This window comes from Lactuca saligna, chromosome 5, assembly GCF_052625555.1.
Source record: "Lactuca saligna cultivar CGN05327 chromosome 5, ASM5262555v1, whole genome shotgun sequence".
NCBI classification, from domain to species: Eukaryota; Viridiplantae; Streptophyta; class Magnoliopsida; order Asterales; family Asteraceae; genus Lactuca; species Lactuca saligna.
In genome coordinates, this window is record NC_136421.1 from 289,430,175 (window position 1) to 289,439,529 (window position 9,355).

Sequence of the window (9,355 nt, forward strand, 5' to 3'; positions counted from 1 at the left end):
TAAAGGGTAAAAAAATCCAGGTCATTCAAGTTTTACTTATTAAAAAAGATGGAAACAAAAATGTATCACATGAAAAGCACTTACAAAAAATTTCCATGGATTTGGTTCATGATCAACATCTTCCAAGTGTTGTTTCTCATTTCTGCATACTCATTATAATTAATGCCATGTAATTTAAATGGGAGAATGAGCAATAATACACTTTAATAACTTACATGTAACATGATGATCAAAGGCTTCATGGTCTGATAAGAGGACACTGCATAAATAAATAATTTTAAAACGATAAAAACAAAACTCTTAGAACTATGTGTAGCTTTCACACAGTATAATTAGGTGAAAAACTTATGGATAACCAGTCATCTGTCACCTACTTGAATGAAAAAAAAAAACATTTCTCACAAAAAAAAAAAAAAAACTAACACTTGAATACATGGCTAAAATAGCTAGAAAGTAGATCGCTATTTGACCTGTACATGAATAATATATATATATATATATATATATATATATATATATATATATATATATATATATATATATGTATCTTTCACTAAATTTAAATCAATGGGGTTTCTTACATAGACCTCAGCTTCTCTAATTTTCAAATTGGAAAATGATATTGGCCTTTAAACATCATATTAATTACAAAATCTCATGCTCTGATCAGATGAAAAGCTATACTTGGATTCTTTCTAGAGGATGATTATTACCCGAAAAACCATCATAAAAATATTTCATTCACTTAAACATTTTTTTGAGTGACAGTTTTATAAGAAACCCTCTAAATAAACATGAAATGATTGTAACTAACTTTCATCAAATGTGAATAATTAATATAACAAAGTACATGTTAAATAAAAAACTACCAAATAATACTTACATATTCACATAGGGCAAGAATTCCTCCAAATTAGTAAGAAAAAGACCACTGATTACTATATCATCTACCATCATTCCATAGCAAAGATCTATGCTCTCCAAAACCAAAGCACAAGAAAGCATCACTTAGATATGAATTTCATATCAATAACTTTTAAAGTAACTAAACATTTAACATAAAAAACAGATTTAATTCTTTGTTAGTGCATCATTATCCAGATAGCACTTTATCAGTGCAGCACATGATGAAAAGAGAAAAAAAAAAGGACATGTGCCTCATATAAACAACAATACACAATTTGATATAAGCTTTTTTTCCAAAATCATTTGCATCGAACCCATCAGATGTTGTAACAAGGACTTAAAGTAAATATTAAAGAACCAATCTGATAACATTCTTATTTTCTTTGAACTTTGCAACAACAGAAAAAAAAAAAAAAAAAAAAAAAAAGAAGGTATTTGGGTCTTATGGCATTTTTTCAACTTTAATATTTATAATATTGTATGCCATGCCAAATATCATAAAGGAACTGTATTATTGTCTAGTTAAAATTATCAAGTGCCATTTTGTACTGTTCAAAGTTGTTAATTGCTACCAAAAGACTTTACCATTTTGATCAACTTCTTTCAGCTTCTCCTTCAACATTAGAAAGATAAATCGATATGAACATGTATAAAAAGGGAAAATTAGGTAAGTTCAGTCCACCTGTGTGACTTCTGATACAGAGTTAGCAAATGCTGCTTTAGCAGCATCCTCTTCAATGGAGCATTTACATTTGGTTACAAGTTAAAGTTCCAACAATCATCTCAACCTAACCAAGTTCCTAATTCAAATTTAAAGAGTAACTCAACTGATTTCCCAGGCATTTCATCAAGCAGATAGAGGTTAAACATTTGGTATGTTACAAATCTTGGGCTCTTAGGGCTTAGAGAGCTTCTAGTATTAATGTTTCTTTAGGTTTTTTATGATCTTACAGGGGCACATCCATAATAGGAAACAGACAAAACATTAGCAGATGAAGTATTCCATGATCACATACCCATAAAAAGAGATTTGACTAGAACATCATCATCACATGATAAAATTGGTTATTCATAAGATTTCTCCATTTTTAGCTAATCTATAAATTTGGTCCCTGAAAGTATGATGTTATAACTATAATACACTTTTGGTCCCTGATCATAGCTAATCTATAAATTTGGGTCCATATTTAAGGTTCTTGTAACATTTCTGGTCTTTTTTAAATAAAATCTCATATACAATATTTTTATTCACAAAAGAGAACTGATTATTACCTATTTATATTGACCACTTGTTTTAAACATTTCCCTTCTCTGATGTCCCAATTCACTAAATAAAAAGTACACTTTTCAAAAATATAAAAAAAAAATTGACTAAGTAACAAATATATTATGTAAAAAATTACCCGGCGTACTAAATAAATGCTAAAGGCGTTTTCCATGCAAATTCAACATCTTTTTTTTATTGATTCAACATGAAGTATGCTAATCCCATCTATTCCTAAAGACAATAAATAAGCACAAGTTTTAGGCACAGAGGGGTAATTCTGAAAATACTCAAACAGGGTCATAGACTCATAGCTAAAACTACCTGAACACCTGCATATCAATTTCCCTGAGGAAAAATCACCCAACACCCTTATTTAAGATTCAATGGAACTAAAAGTGTACCTTTAAACAATAACATATTAACATGAAAGATTCATTTTGGTAAAATGTTCCTTGTTACCTTTAAGTTATTAACACCACTAAATCAGTAATGAAAATGGCAGAAATCATGAAAGATTGATTGACTCATGTTATTGGAGATGTTTAAGTCTGTTATCATGATAACAAAAGAGAGAGTGAAAAGTCCAACACTAACAAATCAGAACACTAGAAAGAAAAACTGACACCCTTAGAACATAAAAAGCATCAAGTGTTTTATAGTGAAAAGTCAAACACTAAATTGTGATTGAACAAAAAGACTTGAAGTACCTGAATAATAAGTTCTGAAAATGATACAAATAAGCTAATAATGCCATCTCTTCCATCAGCAACTGGGCCTGTAAGATTGGGCATTACCTGTAGTTTAATACATCTAAAGCATATAGAAAGATGATTTAAAACTTTGAAAATATAATAGAGGGAAAAAACCCAAGGATGTATGAATATGCATGATCGCCACTTCAGTCTGTTCAAAAAGTATACCCAACACAACACCCTTATTTGAGATTCAAGTTTTTTATAGTGTTAAGGGTAAAAACATACACCTCGATTCTCGGGGCATTACCATTTTGATCAACTTCTTTCAGCTTCTCCTTAATCTGCTTTGGCAACCAAAGAATCTCAGGTATCTGTAAGTTTAACAACTATTAGAAAGATAAACTGATATGAACATGTATAAAAAGGGAAAACTAGGTAAGTTCAGTCCACCTGTGTAACTTCTGAAACGGAGTTAGCAAAAGCTGCTATAGTATCCTTTTCAATGGAACATTTCCTTAACTTCATTTGGTACTTATAGGTTAAGCTCCCAACATAATCATCTCAACCTAACCAAGATCCTAGTTCAAATTTGAATTTTAGGCTTCAACTGATTTCCCAGGCATTTCATCAAACAGATAAAGGTTAAATATTTGGTATGTTACAAATCTTGGGCTCTTAGGGCTTAGACAGCTTCTAGTATTAATGTTTCTTTGGGTTGTTGATGATCTTACAGGGGCACATCCCAAATAGGAAACAGAATAAACCTTAGCTAATGAAGTATTCCATGATCACACACTCATAAAAAGAGATTTGAATAGAACATCATCATCATCTGATAAAATTGGTTATTCATAAGAATGCTGACAGAATCTGAAATACGTTCTCAAACAACCAACAAAAAACCATCCAAACACACATGAATTATCAAATAATCATGAAAACCACAGAAACACATTCTGTAATAAGCCTACCAGACAAGCTTAATGAAGATTTTACAGAAAAAACAAAAAACCTAATAAAAAGATAGAGAATAAAACCATAAAAAAGATAGAAAAAACTACAGAAATACAACGTAGTTTCATGATGACTTTATGTTGCAATAGAACTTGAGCACTTAGAAAGTCATATTTTACAGAAAAAACTCGCCACTAAGAAAAGAAAAAAGAGTTAAAAAAAGCAGCAACTAAACTTCGATCTTTTCTTGTCCATATATATGATATATACAGAGGAAATTTCAACTCGAAATTGAGAAAAAAATCCTAGAGAACTAAAAATAAACACGAGAAGGGAAAATAATAAGAACGAAGACTTACAATGATCTTGATAATTTCGTTGGATAATAGACATGATTGTGAGTGTGGTGCGAAGGACTGGGGTGCGAGGATCTCAGGAGAGTGGACTCACGAAGATCGGGCGGGATGAATCTCCGGCGGTGTTTGGAGAGCAGCGAGCGGAATGAGTGAAGAGTTGAAGAGGGAAGAAGAAAAGATTTTTTTTATATTAAGCGCCAATTCACCGACTCGATCCTTTCGACTTCCATTCCAACGGTTCTTTTATATAACTTCTTTCCAAACTTAAAATCTCTAAATTCCAATATTAACAAAAAAAACATTCCCATTAATCATAAGCCATTTTACCATTAACTTTTTATTTTTAGGGTTTTAACCCATCTTTTTACCTTTTATTATAAAATTGGTTTCTTATATTTCCTTTTTAATATTTATTTGGTCAAAACTTTTTTCCTTTTAATTTTTTTACAATTTTCTTTTTATATATTTTTATTAAAAAAGTCTTTATTTAAAAATTTATTTTGTTACACCTTTGTTTTATAGAAACTCATTTATATAATAAGTAGTTTTTTATAAATACTTTATTATCTATATTTTATGTATGTTTTCTAAAACTTCTTTGTTTTTATAAATTATATTTTTTATTTCATTTTATATATTTTACAAAAAGTATTTTTATAGCCATTTTACCATTAACTTTCGATTTTTACGGTTTTAACCCATCTTTTTGCCATATATATCCTTCTAAAGTTTGGATATTACGTCTATATCCTTGTAAAGTTTAAAATTACTTGTATGTCATTCCAAAACGATAATATTTACACATATATCAAAACACATAATTTAATTAGAGTTAAATTAATATAATATTCAGAAACTTATCTAAAATACAATTTTATATATGATCTTCCTGTTATACCATTTAGAGTAAATATAAAACCTTTTAATTGAGATTTAATATTACAATCAAATATCAAATATGAGACGCCATTTCATTCGATCTCATCTTGTTGATCTCAAAAACTCTTTTGCAAAAGTGGACAAACATGTCCTCTTCATCGCAGCCTCGACTAAAAAAGTTGTCTTCTTCATCACATGTATCTTCTCTTTCACATTTGATTAATTCCTTTTTAATTGCAATGGTACTTCACTCGTCGGAGAAAAATTATGGTATGGTAGGGTTTGGAATTTTCTAGATTTGTTTTGGTCTGGTATACTTGATGGTGAGTGACATATAATTTCATGCTTTTGTATCAATTCCCATTTAAGTTTTGTGTTTAGTCCATTAAAAAGGAGTGAGATATTCATGGACTCGTTGGGTGAGATTGGTGGCCAAACGTGTAATTTCTTTTGCAATTATGATTTGTCTACACGTTAGATAATTGTTTCATCATACATTCGAGTCATTCAAGTATTACACAATCGATTTTTTTTTTTAAAACTCAGGTCAATGCCCTTATACATACACGTTAAAGGACTAAAAAAAATTATCTTGATTAATCGTATAATCAAATGATTCAATTGTAAGTTGAGTTATATTATTTAATTGGAATGAATTAATTGATTCAACAGTTCTATCGACTTTTGTAAAAGAATTTTTGAGATATACAATTGAATAATATTTGCTCCCATATTTGATCATATTATTAAATCTCAATTATTTAATCTAAAGGGTATAACAGGAAGATCATATATAAAATTGAATTTTGGATAAGTTTTTAAATATTATATTAATTTAATTCTAATTAAATTACGTGTTTTGATATACATGTAAATCTTATGGTTATGGAATGATATACATGTAATTTTAAACTTTACAAGGATATAGACGTAATATCTAAACTTTAGAGGGATATATATGAAATTTGATCTCTTATATTTTCTATCTAATTTTTATTTGGTCAAAATATTTTTTTTTAAACTTTTTTACAATTTTCTTTTTATATATTTTTTTAAGAAGTCTTTAGAAATTTATTTTGTTACAACTTTGTTTTATAAAAACTCATTTTTATAAAAAAGTAGTTTTTTACCAATACCTTATTAAATGTATTCTATGTATGTTTTCTAAAACTTATTTGTTTTTATAAATTACATTTTTTAATTCATTTTATATATTTTAGAAAAAAATATTTTTTATACATTCTTCGACATGTTTATTTTTTTTACAAATTGTTTTTACAAAATTACTATTTGTTTGTAACTGTGTATAATAAGATTTCTCCATATTTAAATTTATTTTTTATCGAAATTCATTTTCTATTTTTTATATATTGGTTCTTAGGCATAATAGTTGTAATAATTATAAGTATTCAAAAAGCCAATTTTTTATAATTAAAAAAAATATTAGTTATAAATAACATAAATTAAAAAAAAATCATATTAAGATTATGTTTGGCATACTAACCAATAAAAAATAATGTTTGATAAAAACTAGCTAGTAAGCTAGCTAGAATATATTAAATGAGATAAAAGAGTATATTTAGAAAAAAAATATAAAAAAATAAAATAACTCATGAACAACTCGTCTAAATAGTTTTTTTTTATTAAAAAAAAAACTAGCATAGTTTTTTAATTTTTGTTTGTCAAACTTGACAACTTAAAAAATCTCATAAAATATGTGAAACATCCAAAAAATACAGTTAAAAATTTTAGTTTTTAATTCATTATTAAAACCATAAATATCATTATCAAGTAAACATCGTAAACCATGTATCTCAAAAACATCATCATATCTGTCAAGATATCAAAATATGATATCAAATATCAGAGTGAAATATCACACACTAGAAAACTATGGTGTGTGTGTGTGTGTGTGTTTGTGTCATGTGATCACCCCAAGCCCTTCCCTTTGCTCGCAGAAATACTTGAAACCAAAACTGAAAATTGTAAGCACAAAGCTTAATGAGATCCCCCAAACTACCACATACCATACACATAACATATCACATATAACATACAACATAACCTTGGGACTCCGCCCAGCTGCATCTGGACGAACCCGACATCGGACTCCTGCCTGGCATCGGGCTCACCCCAGCATCAGACCACGTCTGGCATCGGCCGCCCGACATCAGGCTTACCCGGACATACACACTCCATAACACATATCATAAACACATAACATAAACATATAACATACATCGAGCTTGCCCCGATTTCGGACCGAAGCCCGGAACACATAACACATATAAGCTAACATACATAGTGACATCGGACCTAGCTCCGGAACACATAACACATAACATGCATGAATCACAAAGACATCAAGCATACATAAACACTTCTCGGGTCCCCCCTCCCCCCCCCCCCCAACATCGGACCGAAGCTCGGACACATACTCTACATCGGGCTAACCCCAGTATCGGATTGAAGTCTGGCATATGCTAACATACATAAACGGGACGACATTAGTGCCTTAGACCTGTTCCTATTAGAGAAAAACTGACCTCTCAAACTGGATGTTGAACTTGTGTGTAGGGAATCTTTGTTGGCTGCTCCTACGACTCCACGGCTAACTCTATACAACAATACTTAGTCGAAAAAGTGAAAATACATCTAAGGGTAAAATGACCATTTTACCCCTGGTCAAAGTCAATGCTCTTGTTAAAGTCAACATTCTGGGTTGACCAACTCGTCGAGTCAACCTTTCAACTCGTCGAGCTCTTTAACTCATAAATCCTAAAACCGCAACCCAACTCACCGAGTAGTTCCTCTGACTCGTCGAGTCCTATTGAGCTGCTCATAGTCGCGACTTGGCAAATTAACTCGTCGAGTCCCTCTACAAACTTGTCGAGTTATACCATAAACTAAAACGGTACAACACGACCCGACTCGTCGAGTTCCCTCATGAACTCCACGAGTCCTTCTGTCTGATTGGCCATCTTAACAAATTAAGCCCTTACTCTCTAGATCTATAGTCCATACTTCGCTTGTTCACTGGAAATGACCTTTCTAAGGGTAAAGTTTACAACTTTACCTGTTAATAACCCTTTTTGAAGGGTTTAGCTAAAACCTTAATTCCTTTAGGACATAGATCTTGTCCAAACAGACTTAGTATTTCAAAACAAAGCATGAAAGCCTAGATTTAGGGCCTAAAAACCAGTTAACCACGTAAAGTCTCGAGCTTGCTTCCATGCATGGCCCATTTGGGGCTTAAAAGGCCATAACAACATCCTTAAGGTTTTCATGAGACTCAAATGGCATAAAGTTTGCACCTTAATGCCTTTATAGCCCTTAATAACTCCATATCCGAAAGTATAATCAGCTTAGGACATCCATGACTCATAAATCATGCTACTTGGACAAAAAACCCCATAAAAGAGACCATAAAGAGATCTAATGAACTATAAGGCAAGTTAAGAGTTTGATTACCAGAAAGTGATGAGAATCGAACGAAATCCCTGGATCTATAACCTTCTCCTTGAACCTTCAAGCTCCTTCTTATTCTTCTAAGCTTCGAGAACACACAAACCACTCAAAAATGGCAAAAAATGGCTCAATATCACTTAAGGTTGATTAAGGTTTCGAGATTAGGGCTTGGAGGTGATAAAGGTTGTGGTGGAGGCCATATATGATGCTTAAATAGGGCGCAAGCCCTAAGTATTAGGGTTTCCGTCTCGTCGATTCAAGACTCCGACTCATCGAATAGTTCACTTATAACCCCCGCATATTCTACCTTATACTCGACGAGTTAGGGCTACCAACTCGTCGGGTAGCCCTTCCAAAATGAATAAATAATGCATACCAGGAACCAGGCGTTACAATTCTGCCCCACTTGTCTTATACTTCGTTCTCGAAGTCTGTTGTGCCTGAAAAAAACTCTAGGTAGTGCTCCCTCATCTCTTGCTCGGGCTCCCAGGTCCACTTTGAGCCCTTACGGTGTTGCCATTTCACCTTTACCGACTCCACTCTCTTGTTCCTTAAATCCTTCGACTTCCTGTCAAGGATAGCTACTGGCCGCTCAATGTAGTTCAGACTGTCATCAACCTGAAAATCCTTAAGGGGTACCACTGCTGAATCATCCACTAAGCACGTCCACAACTGAGAAACACGGAAGGTGTTGTGGATCTGGCTGAGCTCTACTGGAAGATATAACCGGTAAGCAACCCGAACCACCCGGTCCAAAACCCTAAACGGACCGATGAACCTAGGGCCCAACTTTCCCCTTTTCCGGAACCGAATGACACCCTTCCAGGGTA